The 22,181-nt window shown below is 45.2% G+C and overlaps 1 protein-coding gene and 1 pseudogene across 2 annotated transcripts in view; both read left to right on the top strand.

The window, feature by feature from the left end:
- LOC126418472 (mitogen-activated protein kinase-binding protein 1) overlaps positions 1 to 22,181 on the top strand; it is a 912,885-nt gene that overhangs the window by 66,112 nt on the left and 824,592 nt on the right. The window lies entirely within an intron of this gene.
- Positions 13,978 to 14,095, top strand: LOC126420073 (5S ribosomal RNA; annotated as a pseudogene).

Here is a 22,181-nt window from a genome sequence, read left to right as displayed (position 1 = left end):
TACGATTCGATGTTCCGACAAAAGGGGTTAACGTCAGTGTTAATTTGAATTGTGGGCGACAGGATTAGTTTTGACAGATACGTGAAAACGGACGTAACGAAAGTTGCTCGCATATCATCCTTGAACGTGACTTTTTATTTAATTAACGGTCGCGTGTTCATTAAAAGCTATTATCTTATGATTAGGATGAGTCCCTCTTTCCTCCTAGATAGCGATCATTCATTAACATTTACGTCATAAGAAAAAGGGTTATTAATAAAAGTTTTGTTAAATGACAATTATTTGTTATTCCGTTAGTGTGGAACCGACGTAAATCTCTGAAATGACATTGATGTATAATTTGTGTTAAATACTGAACTGAGATAGGAAGTAAATTGAAATTAGTGAACATTTGATACTGAGGCTATAGAAGCAGAAGCGCTTAAGGTTTCTCTTCTCTAAAATGGCAAAATAGGTACGAACTTTAACTCAATAGTCGACATTATGTATTGCAAGGACATTAGCATTTTCATACTTCTTTTGACGACGCGCTGTTAAATAAAGGAACGTTGAGTCTCTGTACGAGTAATAAAATTATTAATTAATTAATAACGGCGAACTCCGCTTTAACAAACTGTATTGCGTGTCGTCATCGGCCAATAACTGCTCAGCCCTGGAGACTTGTGTGGTGAAATTAGAAGTCGGGAATATAAAACAAACTTAAAAATCAATTCAAGCTACAGTGGAGTCGGCACAACACGACGTGGGCAGTTATAGGTTACAGTGTTACATCATATGCAAGGATTAATTTGCAAACACTACTTCGAAGGAACGAACGAACGCTACATTTGAAGCTTCTATTATGCTAAACGATACCGGCGTTCGTAGGGTCGCCAGATAAGCCGCAATGTAACTTTTTGTTCCCAAACTTTTGGGGAAATATGCTGAATGTATTCGTGTCAATACGATAAACACCACATACAAGAACGACACCTTCGGTTTCTCGTTGCGGGTCAGACGGGCAGCAATCGAAACTGTAAAGAGGACAGCTGTAAAATTCCGCTACTCGATACGTAGGTCTTGTTCTCAGATGCAGCATTCAGACTGTCGCCCTCAGTTCTCGAGAGCAACAAGAGCCCGTTGGAGACGAGTTTAGTTGCCGGGTCTCGGATTGCCCAACAGCGCAACTGTGCTTTGTCAAGCAGTGCGGCCAAGACCGTCTCGCCTGCGACTTGCTGACCCCGCTCTCGGATCGCGCGGGCTTTCCCTGCCACGCTTCCGCAGAGGCCAGAGGCGCGGGAGCACTGAACGCGGCACTGTTCCCCGTGTGAAGTCTTCCGAGGCAGAAGCCGTCGCGCAAGGACGTTTCGCTATAGGACGCTGCCGTTCCCACGGAAGCGGTAGCTCGCTCGCCAGGAGACTTTTGCCGTTAGCTGTCGGTTCCATTCCGTCTCTGGGAGCATCAGTCCCCAAAACTAAAGGACATGGCTTACATTTCGGGCTTACAGGTTTAATTCGGTTGTCATGTTCTTTTCCGGTTATTAAGGCGGGAACCATAGACCCTATTGCACAATCGAGTTGAAATCGATGGGCCTCGAGATTTCATACAATCCATTCTATCTATCTATCGCTTGCGCCTATGTCCCGCATTGTGCGCGGGGTTGGCGTGGTTAAATCGGAGTTGGCATGTTAATTTGAAGGGCTGGCCGGATGCCCTTCCTGCCGCCACCCCGTACCCCCCCTCCCCCCCCCCCCCCCCCGGGACGGAATCAGAGTAGCCCATCTGTCTGTGTCTAGTGTAAATCATGGAAAAGTGCGGATGTGTGTCAAATGTCTGTGAGTCGTGTAACTGAGGCGGCACGTGGGGACCAGCCCAGTATTCACCTAGAGGGATGTGGAAAACCGCCTAAAAACCACATCCAGGCTGGCCATCACACCGGCCCTCGTCGTTAATCCGGCGGGCGGATTCGATCCGGAGCCGGCGCGCCTAGCCGAGTGCAGGAAGCAGCGCATTAGCGCTCTCGGCTAACCTGGCGGGTATTTCATATAATCCATAACTTTTTGTAATTGTAAATGTGAAGTGCAAAATTGTGAATGTTCTAGACTACTGATTTATTTCTCTAACCGGTTTTTGGCTTACAAGCCATCACAGATTTTTTTCTTTACAATTATCAAGTTGTTTCGCCTCGAAGCGACATCGTAACTGTTCATTTGGAAGGATGCACATACAATCAGCTGCCTCACAGACTCCCGAGAATGTCATGCCATGCGCTACCCGATGACTAACAGAAAAACACTCACCTGAGCTTTCTTTTATATGAAACACATAAAAAGGAGAAAGACACACTATATATCTAATTACCAGTGGCAGATTAATGAAACTGTAGAAATACCCAGAAGAGTTCCTCAACTTTTGTGTAGAAACAATGTTTTAATAAAATATTGTCAGTGAGACACGTTAGGAAAGAACTCTACAGATATGTCACTCTTACTCTAAAGCAACAGTTCAAAGGCTACGGTACAGGCCCTGTTCGAGATATTCATCTTCGATTATGTTGGCGCGTTAGACGTCGTCTTACGTCAGCAGTAAAATTTTTCGATGATCCGCCATCCACGTACCATATTCTCAAAGTTAAGCAGGGGTTATGCTTGACATTTGAGCCCAATCAGATGGGAAATAATTGAAAAGTTTACTTTTCAAATACATGATCCAGTCACATTGTGATCACCGCGTATGTTCGATGTCCACTAGCAATAACAACTCACAGACGGCAGTCTACAGCACTGGCAGTGGAAGGTGTATAAAGATGTCAGGGGGGACGCGACAAAGAGTGCAGTCGTTGCCGTAATGTGGAAACGGAGCGGTTTATCTGATGTCCAGAGGGACACTATCATTGGCTTTCGGGCCGATGATGGAACTATATCCAAAAAGGCTACGTTTGTACACTGTTCGCGTACCGTCGTGTTTACAGTACATCGTGCATGGCAAAATGGCGCTATCCAAAACCGGCGACGAGGCGACTATGGTGCACCAAGGGCTATATATGACAGGCGAACAACGTCTGCGGAGATGTGTGCGGGCCAATAACGTGCAAATGTTGAGCAACTAACCAGCCAGATGAACCAAGGGGCTACCAACAGTATCTCCTCAACGACCGTTCAGCGAAGTTTGCTGCGTATGGGGCTTTGCAGCAGTCGTCTGGTTCGTACACCCATGCTAACTGCTGTTGATCGGCGACGAAGACTGGAATTCGCACGCCATTACCTGGAAGGTCTGAGCAAATACCCTGCAACAATCGTGGGAAGGTTCCAAGTCGGAGGAGGGAGTGTTGTGGCGTGGGGAACGTTCTCGTGGCATTCCCTGGATGATCTCGTCATTCTGGAAGACCCCACTACCAGCTTGCACAGTGCCTTGTTGACAACTTGGATCCATTGCTTCATGGAGTTTGCGCCACCCTCGAACTCTACTATCACCTCTTACCAACTGAAGTTGGGACTTATCTGAGCAGGTGTAGCGACCCTTTTTTCTATCCCGACTTCCGTATCTTGCATGAAAGTAGAAATGTTAATTTATCTATACATTGACTGCTTGAGGGGTTTTGTTTTATCCCGGCTAGTTCTTAAATTAACCCCAGTGAGTCACTACACGTATTGTCTTCCCAGTTCTGAAGGAAAAAGCCATAAGTAAATTAAAACTAGTGTTTTCAATAGATTCTCGTTCACTTGTTTCAGTTACTAGTCTGCAGTTTATTCTTGGTGAAAATCACGTAACCTAATTATTTATGAACCTAAATCGAAGTAAAGTTCAGGACGAATAGTCAGTTTCAAATTAACACGTTATTTTATTTAACAATAATTACTAATAAATCAGTTCATTCACACGATCGCGTTCAAAGGGGTTCTTTGAATAACTATCTAATCTGGAATCCCGTCAATATCAGTGATACTAAACAATGTTCTGTCACTTTCGATAAAAAGATTGTCCCCGTTTAATATCCATAAACTGTCACTAACTATGATTACTAGTCGCGTAAAGCTTTTCCACTATCACAATACAAAGTCCGAATCTGTCCAAAAATCGTTAATTCCGTAAAATATTTAAATCTTCACACGAAGTGACGTTAAAGTCAGAGAGATTATTGATCACCTCCCTGTTCCTCTAATATGACTAAAGTTCTAATTCTGATCTGAAATTAATGCTTCCCAAAAAAACAATCTCGTCGCGATTTATTCTTGCACCCTGGTTCAGTAAAGTTCCTATTGTTGCTTCCTAAAGCTTTATGTCCTAATTGACTTCTAACAGACTAGAGGATAGAGACTGGAGTATCATAATTGCATTGTATGTCTATTTATACTTTAGTAAACGCTATCTTTGGTGTTCAAGACCTACGTTCTGTGACTATAATATTGATTTTCTCATACATAAGAATAACTAATAATTTAACCATTTCTATCGTTTTTCCCCCCTCCTATGCTTCCAAAATTTATGATTAAAATTCTTTTCTTTTTCTATTATTTTTCTACTATAGATTTCCCTCTATTTGTCTCTTTTTTTCTATTTCGTGAATTACTACTTGTGGAGGTGCTTGGGACATTCTCTGAATTTATATTTCGAGGGCATGGGAGCTATTTTGGTTTATTAACACCGAGAGGCGTTGTAGGTGTTACACAGGGCACGGTTTTCCAGTCGCATAGGGTCCAACACAAGCCCAGGAGAGGCGCTGCAGGCAGTGTCGTGCTGTTGGCAAAGGCACTTCATTTTGTTTGATTTTAAAACCGGAGATCTTTTCTTCCGGCTGTTGTTTAAAGAAATCTTAACTTGAAAACTATTAGAGCATTGTGGTTTGTAGTAAAACATTTAGCAGCCTTCAAAGTCCTTCGTTATGTCAGAATTTCACTGTGTGGTCCGCTCGTCGCTAGTGCAAATCGAGTCCTCCCTATATACGGTCCACATTGCAGCTCAGCATCAGCAGTTCTGATTGCTCCATTGATTCGTACACGAAGAGTAGCAGTGTTATTGAATGCTGTTATGTCACGTGATCTTTGATGGAACACCACAAAAAGAAGTCTAATGGAGCGATATCGGGAGAGCGCGGGGCAATGATCGCCCCGCATGTTCAGATTCGAATGAGGGTCTGCACCGACATGCTGGAAGATGGACGGCTGCAGTCCTGCAGACTTCGAAGACGTCCAGGTTAACATTTCCCGTTCTAGTTTTGTCTGCGAAGAGAAATGGGCCTATCAGCCAGCCTTGCGTTAGGCTGCACCAAACATTAAGCATCGGGCTAACTATTAGATACAGGCTCCCAGGTAGATGCCATTTTCCTTGACTTCCGGAAGGCGTTCGATATAGTTCCGCACTGTCTTCTGATAAACTAAGAGCCTACGGAATATCAGACCAGCTGCGTGGCTGGATTGAAGAGTTTTTAGCAAACAGAACACAGCATGTTGTTCTCAATGGAGAGATGTCTACAGACGTTAAAGTAACCTCTGGCGTGCCACAGGGGAGTGTTATGGGACGAATGCTTTTCATAATATATTTAAATGACCTAGTAGATAATGTCGGAAGTTCCATGCGGCTTTTCGCGGATGATGCAACATTAGAAAATTGCCGAAATGCAGGAAGATCTGCAGCGGATAGGCACTTGGTGCAGGGAGTGGGAACTGACCCTTAACATAGACAAATGTAATGTACTGCGAATACATAGAAAGAAGTATCCTTTATTGTATGATTATATGATAGCGGAACAAACACTGGCAGCAGTTACTTCCGTAAAATATCTGGGAGTATGTGTGCGGAACGATTTGAAGTGGAATGATCATATAAAATTAATTGTTGATAAGGCGGGTGCCAGGTTGAGATTCATTGGGAGAGTCCTTAGAAAATATAGCCCATCAACAAAGGAGGAGGCTTACAAAACACTCGTTCGGCCTATACTTGAGTATTGCTCATCGGTGTGGGATCCGTACCAGGTCGGGTTGACGGAGGAGATAGAGAAGATCCAAAGAAGAACGGCGCATTTCGTCACAGGGTTATTTGGTAAGCGTGATAGCGTTACGGAGATGTTTAGCAAATTCAAGTGGCAGACTCTGCATGAGAGGCGCTCTGCATCGCGGTGTAGCTTGCTGTCCAGTTTTCGAGAGGGTGCGTTTCTGGATGAGGTATCGAATATATTGCTTCCCCCTACTTATACCTCGCGAAGAGATCACGAATGTAAAATTAGAGAGATTCGAACGCGCACGGAGGCTTTCCGGCAGTCGTTCTTCCCGCGAACCATACGCGACTGGAACAGGAAAGGGAGGTAATGACAGTGGCACGTAAAGTGCCCTCCGCCACACACCGTTGGGTGGCTTGCGGAGTATAAATGTAGATGTAGATGTTTTGACGTCTTTTGTGTGGCTTTTCAGGTTCGGCATAGCAGACGACATATTGCACCTTCTTCTGGGGTGTCGCCATTGTGATGCGCTCCAAATCAAATACGCAGCAGAACACAATGAAAAAAGCCTTTGGGAGTTTCAAAACATTTTACAAAAAAACACAATTCTGTAATATTTTCCAAGTTATGATTTTGTATATATCTTCTGGAGTTCATTTTAAGGAAATACTGTTGCGGTTTGCAAGCATAGGAAGTTGTGAGGCTGTGAAACAGTTTGTCGAAGTCCCGAGTGAGGCGGACGGCGGGCAGTACTCCCTGGAGATGGGCGGCGGTCCAGCGGTGAGTCAGCAGCGTGTCCACGGAATGCAACAAGACGCGGTCTTCCCTCGCTATTTTGGAGGTACGCGCTGAGGCGGCCGGAATAACTGCGTCCGGGCGCGGCGACGGGTAATAGCCGCGTCGAGTCGCCTCGCGATGGACTGCAGCAGTCGATGGCCGCTGGCGACCCGCCAGGTGTGCGCGTCTGCTGCCACTGCTGGCGCGACACTGCACGTCTACCACGGGGCTTGTCGTATCTCACACTGTGGCTGTCTGCCTGCCGACATGGGAAACGGAAACAAGACACCCTGGACGTTACACAACTGAATTTTGTTCGAACATTGAGAGCCAAACGAAGAGCGGGAAAAAGGACAAATGAGGCATCTGACTGGCAAGCCTGAGGCGTAGTTTTGCTTTAAAGTAATCAGGGTAATTAAGATAAACGTAATTAATGATTTGAGGGGAAATTGAAGCAACAGTTGCTGATAGCTCTACTTGAGGGCAATATGATGGAAATGGAAGAGGATGTAGTTGAAGATGAAATAGGAGATACGATACTGCGTGAAGAGTTTGACAGAACACTGAAAGACCTGAGTCGAAACAAGGCCCCGGGAGTAGACAACATTCCATTAGAACTATTGACGGCCTTGGGAGAGCCAGTCCTGACAAAACTCTACCATCTGGTGAGCAAGATGTATGAGACAGGCAAAATACCGTCAGACTTCAAGAAGAATATAATAATTCCAATCCCAAAGAAAGCAGGTGTTGACAGATGTGAAAATTACCGAACTATCAGTTTAATAAGTCACAGCTGCAAAATACTAACGCGAATTCTTTACAGACGAATGGAAAAACTGGTAGAAGCCGACCTCGGGGAAGATCAGTTTGGATTCCGTAGAAATGTTGGCACACGAGAGACAATACTGACTTGTCTTAGAAAAAAGATTAAGGAAAGGCAAACCTACGTTTCTAGCATTTGGAGACTTAGGGAAGGCTTTTGACAATGTTGACTCGAATATTCTTTTTCAAATTCTAAAGGTGGCAGGGGTAAAACACGGCGAGCGAAAGGCTATTTACAATTTGTACAGAAAGCAGATGGCAGTTATAAGAGTCGAGGGGCATGAAAGGGAAGCAGTGGTTGGGAAGGGAGTGAGACAGGGTTGTAGCCTCTCCCCGATGTTATTCAGTCTGTATATTGAGCAAGCAGTAAAGGAAACAAAAGAAAAATTCGGAGTACGTATTAAAATCCATGGAGAAGAAATAAAAACTTTGAGGTTCGCCGATGACATTGTAATTCTGTCAGAGACAGCAAAGGACCTGGAGGAGCAGCTGAATGGAATGGATAGTGTCTTGAAAGGAGGATATAAGATGAACATCAACAAAAGCAAAACGAGGTTAATGGAATGTAGTCGAATTAAATCGGGTGATGCTGAGCGAATTAGATTAGGAAATGAGACACTTAAAGTAGTAAAGGAGTTTTGCTATTTGGGGAGCAAAATAACTGATGATGGTCGAAATAGAGAGGATATAAAATGTAGGCTGGCAATGGCAAGGAAAGCGTTTCTGAAGAAGAGACATTTGTTAACAGCGAGTATAGATTTAAGTGTCAGGAAGTCGTTTCCGAAAGTATTTGTATGCAGCGTAGCCATGTATGGAAGTGAAACATGGACGATAAATAGTGTGGGCAAGAAGAGATAGAAACTTTCAAAATGTGGTGCTGAAGATTAGATGGGTAGATCACATAACTGATGAGGAGGTATTGAATAGAATTGGGGAAAAGAGGAGTTTGTGGCACAACTTGACAAGAAGAAGGGACCGGTTGGTAGGACATGTTCTGAGGCATCAAGGGATCACAAATTTAGCATTGGATGGCAGTGTGGAGGGTAAAAATCGTAGAGGGAGACCAAGAGATGAATACAATAAGCAGATTCAGAAGGATGTAGGTTGCACAGGATAGAGTAGCATGGAGAGCGGCATAAAACCAGTCTCAGGACTGAAGACCACAACAACGAAAACATGCAAATAATGTGCCAAAAGGCTCATATCTTCCAATTCTAGCTACTTTGCAAATAAAAAGTTACAGGCGTGGGACAAAAATACGTAAACGCCGCGACAAATAAAATGAAAAAAAAAGCACAACGTCAACAAGTAGCTGTGCAACATAAACGAAAATTGGTAACCGTGTTTCTGCGTCTGAAAGATAATGTTTGTTCAAATATTGCACCAGTCGTTTAAGAGTAGCGCCACTATGAGAATGCAAATCTGGTTTGCCATAAATACACGCTGTAATGAGCCTTTGCGATTGGACGTGATGAGTTGTGATGGTGTAGAACGTCTTTAAAGCGACGAAGACGCCATTATCGACACCTAACTAAGGTTGAACGAGGCCATGTAATAGGACTATGAGAAACTATATGTTCCTTCTGCGATATTGCAGATAGACTTGGCAGGAACGTAGGCACTGTACATGACTGCTGTTAGTAGTGGTCGCGGGAATGTACGGTCGCTAGGAGACCGGGCTCCGGACGGTCACGTGGCGCCACCGAAATGGAAAACCATCATTTTCGGCGTGCTAGTGACGGCTGTGTGTTGGTTCGAAGGTGACCAGTTGAGGACCCACACCCAGCCTGTTTGCGTGCCGGACACACGACACCTACACTCGGAGTTATCGTCTGAGGTGCAATTTCGTATGACTCCTGGAGCACCCTCGTGGTTGTCCCACTAACCGTTACAGCAAAATTGTTCGCCAGTCTTGTGATTCGATCTCTTGTGCTGCCATTCATGAACATTCTAGGGGGAACTTCCTGGCAGATTAAAACTGTGTGCCCGACCGAGACTCGAACTTGGGATCTTTGCCTTTCGCGGGCAAGTGCTCTACCATCTGAGCTACCGAAGCACGACTCACGCCCGGTTCTCACAGCTTTACTTCTGCCAGTATCTCGTCTCCTACCTTCCAAACTTTACAGAAGCTCTCCTGCAAGGTTCGCAGGAGAGCTTCTGTAAAGTTTGGCAGATGGCAGACTCTGCGTGCTCTACAGAGTCCCGACATGTTTTACTTTGCCTGCTATATCATTAGATCTCTCTCCAGTCGAGCACATGTGGGACACCATCAGACGACAACCCCAGCTTCATCCACAATCAGCAGTAACCGTCCCTGTATTGAGGACTGAGTGCAACATGCATGGAACTCCACCCCGCAAACTGACATCCGCCACCTGTACAACTCAATGCATGTACGTTTGCATGCTTCCATTCAACATTGTGACGGTTACACGCTTGTCAGTCCCTGCTACAGTGTTGCTGTGCAGTGTGAGATGCTTACCAGATTAAACTGACGCAGGACATAGAAAAAGTCCAAACAAGGGTAGCTCAATTCATATTATCACGAAATAGAGGGGAGTGTATCACGGATGTTATAACGGAGTTGGAGTGGCAGTCGTTTAAACAAAGGCATTTCCCGTTGCGGCGAGATCTTTTCACGGAATTTCAAACGCCAACTGTTACCTCTGTATGCCAGAATATTTTATTGACGCCAACCTACATAGCGGGAAATGACAATCGTGTTAAAGTAAGAGAAATCATAGCTCGTACAGAAAGATTCAAGCTTTCATTTGCTTCATGCACTGTTAGAGAGTGGAACGGTATAATAGTAGTCGCAAGGTAGTTCGACGAACCGTCTGCCAAGCACTTAGTGTGAATTGCAGATTAGTCATCTGCATGTAACTACGAATATTTATTTTTCGTTTACTTTATGGTTGTAACCACTTCGGCACTAACGGACTTGTTCCGAAACTGTGACGCGTTGGACATACTGGCATGAAACAGGTGACTTTGGGCGAGGAGAACGAGCTGAGCGCTGACTCGCGTTAGCTGTAGTACGTGTCGCGTGTCGTGATAATGCGTGCTGGACCGCCGCGCCGGCCACGTCGCTGGACGTTCGCACGACGCAGAGTCCCATTGTTCCCACCTCCCAGGCAGCTACTGACTCTACTAGGCTCATTTCCGGCTCGTTTATTGCCGCGACGTGCGTAAGACGACAACCACATCGACTCTAGGTACCTTTCGAGCTTCGGCTGCTGCCTTCCCACCAATTCGACTGTTTAATCCATACAACAGTATTAACAGGGTTAGAGCAAGTTCCTTGGAAAACAGCTACTGATTAGCTGGTTCGCTGTGTTAACGCATTCGTCAACTCAAAATCATGTCGGAAGGCCACTGTCGCTTTGTTCGCAATGAATAAATACGTGTGGGATGCGTGCATGTACGCTGAGAAAAGTAATCGGAGATGTTCTAGCTCAGCTTTCGAAATGGCACTATTGGTCATTGGTGCCGGTTGTTAACGTTGGAAACTTTGTAGGACTGTGTTAAATTAATTTTACGAATTAATACAGCATTATTCATTAAGCATTTTGTTTATTCATTTCCAGTTTAATGAGAAATCGCGAAAATCCGTTTTATTGTTGGAATTATTTAGAAGATATTAGAAACGATTTCAGGTATGAAAACTGAAATAAATTCAATACTGTATTTGAACCAGAAACAGCGTAGTATTAAAAAGTTATGTTCCGGTATAATGTTATACCTAGTAGTGTCTTTCCTAAAAATCGTCAGGGCGCATTTTCTCTGCTGTTTACGAACATGTTTTCTGATCGTTTTTGTAATATGAAAATGTTGCCTGCTCGAGTAAATACTGCTCCTCCTCATCACGTGTTTAATGCGACTCTCCATTCTCAGCGGAAAATGTATCCATTCGATAGAGCGCTGTCGATTTAGTCCAGTGCGATATTCGGTTTCATGATGTACAAGCCAACTGTCAGTGCTGATTACACCACGACCGCTGTATTTCGCACTTTCCAAATGAAATCCAGCAAATAGTAGATGATAGTTTACTTTGCGAAAGTGGCTAGCGTTAAAATTATCGAATAAATTTTCTTTTAGAAAAGACGCTTTTGGGAAGTTACGGGCACAATTTGGTTATCGTTGGTTGAAAATGGAATGAAATAAGTGAAAAAAGAAGCAACATTATATTGCCGACTTCACATACACACACACACACACACACACACACACACTCACTCACTTTGGTGTTTCTTCTCTGCTGACGTTAAAATTAACCTTGAACTCTACGATGTGACCATAAATATGCTGACGATATTTGTTTTAAATATAGGGGATAATATGTAAATTATAGCACCACATATGTATTCGTGTTAGGGTGTAACGTAACCAATACTTCTTTGTGCTTCTCGGATCATTTATACGTGCTAACCTTCGCGATTCTTAGCGAATAACGCACAAAAATTAAACATATCCCACCAGAGTCGAGGCTATTATCTAACATTTTATTGTAAAGGGACTTCAAGGGTTCGATTGTCAAATGTACGTCGAGGACACAACTACTACAGTTGTCTGAGTGTGATTAACCTGCTCGAAGTGAGGATTGAATCTGTGGTCAAATGGAGGTACACAGGCTTGAAGGCATGGTACAAGACCATACCAACGGACAATCGCGCGTGTGGATAACCATATCCTTCAATAGCTACGAACGGTAGCAACACAAATTCAAGAAAATTTGGCATCAGATTTTGCGCTAGAAATGTGACACTATGCTTGCACCTGGTTTACAATACTTCAGCGAAGTTTAAGGCTGATCTAGTGATGGGGAACTTCTCATTCACACTTTGAAAGTTATATCGTCATCTTCATTGACGACTCGCGCTTCTATCTAGAGCGAAGCGATAACCTCAGTCTTGTGCAACGACGACTCAGGGTGATGGAACGACCTGATATTATTGTGAAGGGAGATACGAGGAATAGCATGAAGAACTGTTGCGTTCAACATGTCACCGTTGGTGCTGGTTGACAGCCCTTTTGCTGGTCGACAGTATGCTGACTGGGTTCTCAGTGGCTGTTTCACTGGTAGCGCACTTTAGAATGGAGTATCTTGGTAGTGTAATACGTATTTGTTGCAAAATACTAACACGAATTCGTTTACAGACGAATGGAACGTCTGGTAGACGCCTGCCTGTTGAAAAATGTGGATACAAACGAAGCAGCCAGCGCCTTCCCCACGACTCCCCTAGAACTTACATTGAAAGAAATCAAACATGTATTTATAGCAATTGCAGATGTAGAAAAACCTTGTGGCTATCTCTGAAATACCCTCTGTAATTCTGAAGGAAGGGTAAGCTTGTCTAAAATTTGTGCGGAAAACAGACTGCCATTATAACAGTCGAACGAAAAAAGGAAACAATATTTGGGAAAGGAGTGAGACAGGGTTGTAGTCTATCCCTCATGTTACTCAGTCCATACAATGGACATGCAGTACAAGAAACTAAACAGAAATTTGGATAGGGAATTAAAGTCCAAGAAGTATAAATGGGGACAATCAGGTTTGTAGCTGCAATTGTAATTCTGCGAGAGACGACAGAGGATTTGGAAGAGCAATTTAGCGGTCTAGCTAATGTCTTGAAAAGAGGTTATAAGATGAATGTTAACAAAAATGACACAAAGGTAATGAAATGTATGCCTGTTAAATCGGGTGATATTCTGGAAATCAGATTACGAAGTGAGACAGTAAAGTTGATAGATGAGTTTTGTTATTTAGGCAGCAAAATCACTGACGATAGCAGAAGTAGAGGAGATGTAAAAATAATGTAGACTGAAATTTGTTAACATCGGATATAAATTGAAATGTTAGGAAGTCTTACTGGTCCTAGTTATAGTTTTACATGAAGATGAGACATGAACGATAAAAACGGCACAGATAAAAGGGGAACAGAAACTTCTGAAACGTTGTGCTACAGAGTAATGCTGAAGATTAAATGGGTATATCGGATAACTAACAAAGAGGTAGTAAATCGAATCGGTGAAAATGGAGCTGTATGGCGCAACTTAACGGAAAGAAGCCATAGGTTGACATGACACATCCTTACACATCAAGGAACTCTTAACTTGGTAGTGGATGGAAGAGTGGGGGGAGGAGGGGGGGGGGGGAGTTTAAACTTGTAGAGGTGGACCATGGCTTGACTAGAGCAAGCAGAATAACGTTACAACATCTTTAACTTGTAGCAACAGAATTCCAGAGACTGTGAAGAACTCAAAGACAATATAAAGGAATTTCAATAAAACTAGTCGTCATCGCATATAATTTTTTTATTTGGTGACCGGTTTCGATTGCTTACAAGATCATCATCAGACCAATGTACTCTGTGAAAAAGAGAAATATACATTCTTAGAGGACAGAGGTCTTGAATACAATCGTAAGAATAAAATAATATTCAGGGTTGGCTGTTACACGCTTGGCAACGGCCTTGCCGCAGTGGCTACACCGGTTTCCGTGCGATCACCGAAGTTAAGCGCTGTTGGGCGTGGTCGGCACTTGGATGGGTGACCATCCTGGCCGCCATGCGCTGTTGCCATTTTTCGAGGTGCCTTGAGCCTCGCGATGCCAATGAGGACCGAATAGTAGCGGCTTCGGTCAAGAATACCATCATAACGACCGGGAGAGCGGTGTGCTGGCCCCATGCCCCTCCTATCCGCATCCTCCACTGAAGGTGACACGGCGTTCGGATGGTCCCGGTAGGCCACTCGTGGCCTGAAGACGGAGAGAGAGTGAATTACATATTATTAAGAACAGTTAAAGTAATATTTAAATCCGTAGTAATTCATTTTATAATGCCAGAATGTGTAAATTCGTAAAAAGTGTTTCGTCTTTGGTGGTGACTACTTTGTTTTGGTACTGTGGCACAAGCAGGACAGGTTGCGAGGGGTCAAGTTACATTTTACTTTCGTGTCTTTCTGATGGAGCAATGCTGGCGCGCAGACATTTCGGAATAAAGTATGCGTTTAATCAGTGATTTTTCTTGGTCCAACCAGCTGCGTGCATTTTAATAAATTATGATTTAACGCAAAAACTGGCGAAGAACTGAACGGTTACGTCATCAGCTTGAGAAAGAAAACTGAACAGTAACTTTTACGTGAATATTTCGAAGTCAGAGCTGTCTTTTAGCGTTGTAACAGTTCCAAGTGAATTTGGGTTGTGTTAGTTACGCACAAATAAAGAGATCTGCACTGGATAGATTAGAATGGAGAGCTATATCAAACCAGTCTTTGGATTGGAGACTTCAGCAGCAATAGCGCTCGACATCATACTGGAAGCATTACAGCAAGCACTCGAAGGTGTTATTAAGCCCTGTTGAACATTGACGAATGCAACGAGTAGAGAGATATAATATTTCCAGTGGTCATCCCGAACAGTAGAAACGCTGCCAGGGAACATGCGCCACAATGTAGGAGGAAATGGGCGATATCGTTACTGGCGCCGTCCTCCGTGTAATTGAGCAATGTACTGCAGCACGTGATGCTCACACGCTACATCGAACCATATCGAAATGCGCACGAATGGAAATTTAAAGCATTGCCACCGATTCGCTCCTTCACTTGCTAGGAAAAAAAAAAAATGCAGCGCTCTTATAGAGGAGGTCACTTTATTGAGGTGAAAGCTAGTTCATCATTGTAGGAGTATACGGTAAACTGAACGCAAACGAAACACCCATCACAGTAAAGGGAGCCCAAACAGTCGCATCAATACAGCACAGTGTACCCCCCAAATGACGGCGGCACGGGTGTATATTCTCGCATGCGAACGATCACAAAGGTACCGAATGACATCCTGCGATATGTTGTTCCAAGAATCGTACACCTTTGTTGCAGTTCGGCAATGGTTTTTATAGGAAGTGAGTTGCCGCTTCACCATGTCCCATACGTGTTCATTTGGCGATGCATCTGTTGATCTTGCTGGCCAGGGCAGTTGTACACCACGAAAAGCACGTTGCGTCGCAGCAGCCGTATATGGTCGTGCACTGCCCTGTTGAAAATGCACATCACGTCCCTGCCGAAGGAACGGCAGCCTGTGAAGTTTAGTGTGCACTGGTTACTTCACACTGTGGAAACATTAAATCTCACCGCGAGTTGTAACTGATGCCCCCCCCCCCCCCTCCCCCCCAAAACCATGAAACTTCTGATGGGACTAGTGTTTGTCGTGGGCGAGTGCGCCCTAGAATAATCAGCTCACCAGGTCTACATCATTAACGTGTGCGTTCACCACTCGCAAACAGACAGAACTTGCTCTCATCACCGATGACAACAGAGATCCGTTGTACTCTCGAATCAACTGTTTCACGACACCAGAGAAGCCATGCTTGGCAGTGTCGTGATGTCCGTTGTAAACTGGGCAGAGGCGCATGTGATCGTAATTCTGCTGCAGGCGGACGGTTGCCAATGGTTCATGATGACAAAATAAGAGCACCATGTGTCCGGATTTCTTCCCTGGAGGATGATGATGATGATGACGATTATGGTGATGGTGGTGGTGATGATGATGATGATGATGATGATGATGATGATGATGATGATGATGGTGATCGGTCGGCCAGCTCTACTCGAACAGTGCGTCGATCTTGATGTGCGTCTCTCACAGTTCGTAGTAATAGACGGAAAGTCATCGAGTAAAACAGAACTAATATCCGGCGTTCCCCAAGGAAGTGTTATAGGCCCTCTGTTGTTCCTGATCTATATTAACGACATAGGAGACAATCTGAGCAGCCGCCTTAGATTATTTGCAGATGATGCTGTCATTTACCGTCGTGTAAAGTCATCAGATGATCAAAACGACTTGCAAAATGATTTAGATAAGACATCTGTTTGGTGCGAAAAGTGGCAATTGACCCTGATTAAGGAAAAGTGTGAAGTTATTCACACGAGTACTAAAAGAAATCAGCTAAATTTCCATTACGTGATAAGTCACACAAATCTGAAGGCTGTAAATTCAACTAAATACTTAGGGATTACAATTACAAATAACCTAAATTAGAACGATCACATAGATAATATTGTGGGTAGAGCAAACCAAAGACTGCGCTTCGTTGGCAGAACACTTAGAAGGTGCAACAGATCTACTAAAGAGACTGCTTACACCACGCTTGTCCGCCCTATTCTGGAGTATTGCTGTGCGGTGTGGGATCCGCATCAGGTGGGACTGACGGATGACATCGAAAAAGTACAAAGAAGGGCAGCTCGCTTTGTATTATCGCGAAATATGGAAGATAGTTTCACAGACATATACGTGAATTGGAGTGGCAGTCATTAAAACAATGGCGTTTTTCGTTGGAACGGGATATTCTCATGAATCTCCTCCGATTGCGAAAAAATTCTGTTGGCTTACACCTACATAGGGAGAAATGATCATCACGATAAAATAAGAGAAATCAGGGCTCGCACAGAAAAATTTAAGTGCTCGTTTTTCCCGCTTGCCGTTCGAGAGTGGAACGGTAGAGAGACAGCTTGAAGGTGGTTCATTGAACCCTCTGCCAGGCGCTTAATTGTGAATAGCAGAGTAATCACGTAGATGTAGATAGATGTAGTACGATGATATCCAGAACCTGGTCTATGGTGTGGGAATGTTCCACAGACCACTGTTGAAAGCAGCGTCTCACTACCAATAGAATGCGCTCAACGTGTGCTGCATTTCGTCGATACGTCCATCCAGCTTCCGGACCACAGACCCACAGAAAATTGTTCAAATTGTTGAAGCTGTTCAACAGGAATACCTACTTGTCTGTGGGGTATGGTTGTACCCTAGAATGAATGTTGCGAACACTATTCACCTGTAAACTCAGAACAGTAACTGTCTGCAGAGTCACAGACAGACCTCCCGAGTGCCATCTGATCGCTGATTAGCGTGGCAAATGAGTCACTAATTGTGCTTCCCCTCAGTGTGGACGTATTACACCGTGGTGCCACTGAACAGTACTACAGGGCGATGTATCTTTTCCGGCAGTGTATGGCACCCTGCAAACCCGGAGCTTTACGTGCATATCCCAGCATTGTGAACTAATTTACATCTTTTGAAATGTATTTAGCACTCTAAAGGAAAGGCGAATAGCGGTCGCAGTTCACTCTAAACTGACTCCGAATCCGCATCTTTGTGCAGTCAGTGAAAGGTGAGATGCGACAGAAAACAGCCTCTATTCCAAATGACAGCGAACTACACTACTGGCCATTAAAATTGCTACACCAAGATGAAATGCAGATGATAAACGGGTATTCATTGGACAAATATATTATACTACAACTGACATGTGATTACATTTTCACGCAATTTGGGTGCATAGATCATGAGAAATCGGTACCCAGAACAACCACTTCTGGCCGTAATAACGGCCTTGATACGCTTGGGCATTGAGTCAAACAGAGCTCGGATGGTGTGTACAGGTACAGCTGCCCATGCAGCTTCAACACGATACCACAGTTCATCAAGAGTAGTGACTGGCGTATTGTGACGAACCAGTTGCTCGGCCACCATTGAACAGACGATTTCAGTTGGTGAGAGATCTGGAGAATGTGCTGGGCAGGGCAGCAGTCGAACATTTTCTGTATCCAGAAAGGCCCGTACAGGACCTGCAACATGCGGTCGTGCATTATCCTGCTGAAATGTAGGGTTTCGCAGGGATCGAATGAAGGTTAGAGCCACAGGTCGTAACACGTCTGAAATGTAACGTGCACTGTTCAAAGTGCCGTCAATGCGAACAAAAGGTGACCGAGACGTGTAACCAATGGCACCCCATACCATCACGACTGGTGATACGCCAGTATGGCGATGACGAATACACGCTTCCAATGTGCGTTTACCGCGATGTCGCCAAACACAGATGCGACCATCATGATGCTGTAAACAGAACTTGGATTCATCCGAAAAAATGACGTTTTGCCATTCATCCAATGCAGGTTCGTCGTCGAGTACACCATCGCAGGCGCTCCTGTCTGTGATGCAGCGTCAAGGGTAACCGCAGCCATGGCCTCCGAGCTGATAGTCCATGCTGCTGCAAACGTCGTCGAACTGTTCGTGCAGATGCTTGTTGTCTTGCAAACGTCCCCAACCAACTGTTGACTCAGGGATCGAGACGTGGCTGCACGATCCGTTACAGCCATGCGGATAAGATGCCTGTTATCTCTACTGCTAGTGATACGAGGCCGTCGGGATCCAGCACGGCGTTCCGTATTACCCTCCTGAACCCACCTATTCCATACTTTGCTAACAGTCATTGGATCTCGATCAACGCGAGTAACAATGCCGCGATACGATAAGCCGCAATCGCGATAGGCTACAATCCGACCTTTATCAAAGTCGGAAACGTGATGGTACGCATTTCTCCTTCTTACACGAGGCATCACAACAGCGTTTCATCAGGCAACGCCGGTCAACTGCTGTTTGTGTATGAGAAATCGGCTGGGAACTTTCCTCATGTCAGCACTTTGTAGTTGTCGCCACCAGCGCCAACCTTGTGTGAATGCTCTGAAAAGCTAATCATTTGCATATCACAGCATCTTCTTTCTGTCGGTTAAATTTCGCTTTTGTACGATGTCGTCTTCGTGGTGTAGCAATTTTAATGGCCAGTAGTGTACAAAGGCTGCACCGGCGGCGGGCGGAAGCGAGGAGCCGACCTGCATTCGTGACTCGCTTCTGTAGGCGACGCGGCCACGGCGGCGTGGAAATGGCCAAGAGGTGGCAGGCGAGCGGCGCAGTATTTATAACAGACGCGCTCCGCGTTGGCAGGCCCGTCGTCCTCACTGCTTTGTTCACGCACTGCCGCACACGCAGGATCTTCTCGTAAGTGCTGTCTACTGTAGCACTATTCTGTTTCACATAAATTAAGGACAGGTGGCAAAACCAACGATAACTCAACTGTATTACACTGTCCAGCCATGTTAATGTGACCACCTCCCAAAATCCTGAATAACCACCTTTTGCAGCGCGGACCGCTGAGGGATCTGCAGGAAGAGAGTAAACGACGTTGCGGAAGCTACCGACAGGGATGTGGAGCCATGCCGACTCCAGAGCCGTGGCCAGCTGCGTTCGGTTTCTTGGTTAAGGGCCCGTTGCGGGAATAGCCCGATCGAGGTGGTCGCACAGATTCTGGCTTGGGCTTGAATCCGGGGAGCTTCGTTCAAATGGTTCAAATGGCTCTGAGCACTATCGGACTCAACATCTGAGATCATCAGTCCCCTAGAACTTAGAACTACTTAAACCTAACTAACCTAAGGACATCACACACATCCATGCCAGAGGCAGGATTCGAACCTGCGACCGTAGCGGTCGCACGGTTCTACACTGAAGCGCCTAGAACCGCTCTGCCACACCGGCCGGCGGGAGTTTGGTGGCCAGGGGAGTATAGTAAACGCATCTTGGTGCTCTTCGAGCCACACACGTACACCATGTGATTTTCAGTATCCGGACAGCCCCAGAAACCTACGTTTTTCATAGTAACACATTGAGTTACCACCTATTGCCAGGTACTCCATATCAGCGATCTCAGTAGTCATTAGACATAGTGAGAGAGCAGAATGGGGCGCTTCGCGGAACTAACGGTCTTCGAACGTGAACAGGTGATTGGGTGCCACTTGTGTCATACGTCTGTACGCGAGATTTCCACACTCCTAAACATCCGGAGGTCCACTGTTTCCGACGTGATAGTGAAGTGGAAACGTGAAAGGATATGTACAAAGTGTACAGGCCGACCTCGTCTATTGACTGACAGAGACCGCCGACAGTTGAAGAGGGTCGTAATGTGTAATAGGCAGACATCTATCCAGACCATCACACAGGAATTCCAAACTGGATCAGGATCCAGTGCAAGTACTGTGACAGTTAGGCTGGAGGTGAGAAAACTTGTCGTGGTCGTGCTCGTAACCTACACATCATGCCGGAAAATGCCAAACGACGCCTCGCTTGGTGTAAGGAGCGTAAACATCGGACGATTGAGCCGTGGAAAAACGTTGTGTGAAGTGACGAATCACGGTACACAATGTGGCGATCCGAAGGCGGGGTGTGGGTATGGCGAATGCCCGGTGAACGTTATCTGCCAGCATGTGTAGTGCCAACAGTAAAATTCTGAGGCGGTGATGTTATGTTGTGGTCGTGTTTTTCAGGGAGGGCGCTTGCACCCCTTGTTGTTTTGCGTGGTACTATCACAGCACAGGCCTACATTGATGTTTTAAGCACCTTCTTACTTCCCACTGTCGAAGAGCAATTTGGGTATGGTGAATGCATCTTTCAACACGATCGAGCATCTGTTTATAGTGCACGCCCTGTGGTGGAGTAACAACCCTGCAATGGACTGGCCTGTACAGACCCTGACCTGAATCCTATAGAACACATTTTGGGATGCCGACTTCGTGCCAGGCCTCACCGACCGACATCTATACCTCTCCTCAGTGCAGCACTACGTGATGAATGGGCTGCCATTCCTCGATAAACCTTCCAGCACCTGATTGGACGTGTGCCTGCGAGAGTGGAAGCTGTCATCAAGGAAAGGATGGGGCAACACCACACTGAATTCCAGAATTACCGACGGAGGACACCACGAACTTGTAAGTCATTTTCAGCCAGGTGTCCGGATACTTTTGATCACATAGTGTATATTGCAAGCTGTGAGCCGCATTGCGTTGTCCTGTTGATAGATACCATCGTTCATGTACGGATGGACATGGTCGCTAAGGATAAATGAATACTTCTGTTGATCCGTTGTGGCTTTCAGAATAATGCGGTCACCCAAGCAATGGCACGACCATAATGCATTCAGAGTGATTGCTCTCAGATGTTCCAAGCCACACACGACAACGGCCATCTGTTCGATGGACCGTAATACGCGAATCATTTGAAAAAGGACACCTGCCTCACTGAATGGACGTCCAGTTGTATTGGCGTGCAGCCTTCTTTACTGGTGAACAGCAGTCAGCAAAGGTGAATCAACATGGTGCCTGCTGCGGAGGCCCATACGCATCAACGTTTGGTGAATGATCGTTGAGGAGACACTGTTGGTAGTCCCTTGGATCATCTGGGTCGTCAGTCGCTCAACAGTTGCACGCCTATTCGACCGTACACATTCCTGCAGCCGTCGTTCACCCAAGTCATCTATGATCCGTGGTGCACCACGGCTGCCTCGTCGTCGTTTTTGGATAGTGCCATTTTGCCATGAACAGTATACAGGGTGATTCAAAAAGAATACCACAACTTTAAAAATGTGTATTTAATGAAAGAAACATAATATAACCTCCTGTTATACATCATTACAAAGGGTATTTAAAAAGGTTTTTTTTCACTCGAAACAAGTTCAGAGATGTTCAATATGGCCCCCTCCAGACACACGAGCAATATCAACCCGATACTCCAACTCGTTCCACACTCTCTGTAGCATATCAGGCGTAACAGTTTGGATAGCTGCTGTTATTTCTCGTTTCAAATCATCAATGGTGGCTGGGAGAGATGGCCGAAACACCATATCCTTAACATACCCCTATAAGAAAAAATCGCAGGGGGTAAGATCAGGGCTTCTTGGAGGTCAGTGATGAAGTGCTCTGTCACGGGATGCCTGGCGGCCGATCCATCGATCGGGTAGTTGACGTTCAGGTTTCATAACTAACCTTTTTCGTAGGACTCTCCATACA

Source organism: Schistocerca serialis, chromosome 9 (genome assembly GCF_023864345.2).
Source record: "Schistocerca serialis cubense isolate TAMUIC-IGC-003099 chromosome 9, iqSchSeri2.2, whole genome shotgun sequence".
NCBI lineage: Eukaryota > Metazoa > Arthropoda > Insecta > Orthoptera > Acrididae > Schistocerca > Schistocerca serialis.
The sequence above is the reverse complement of the archived record's forward strand: the minus strand, read 5'-3'. Positions and strand labels throughout refer to the sequence as shown.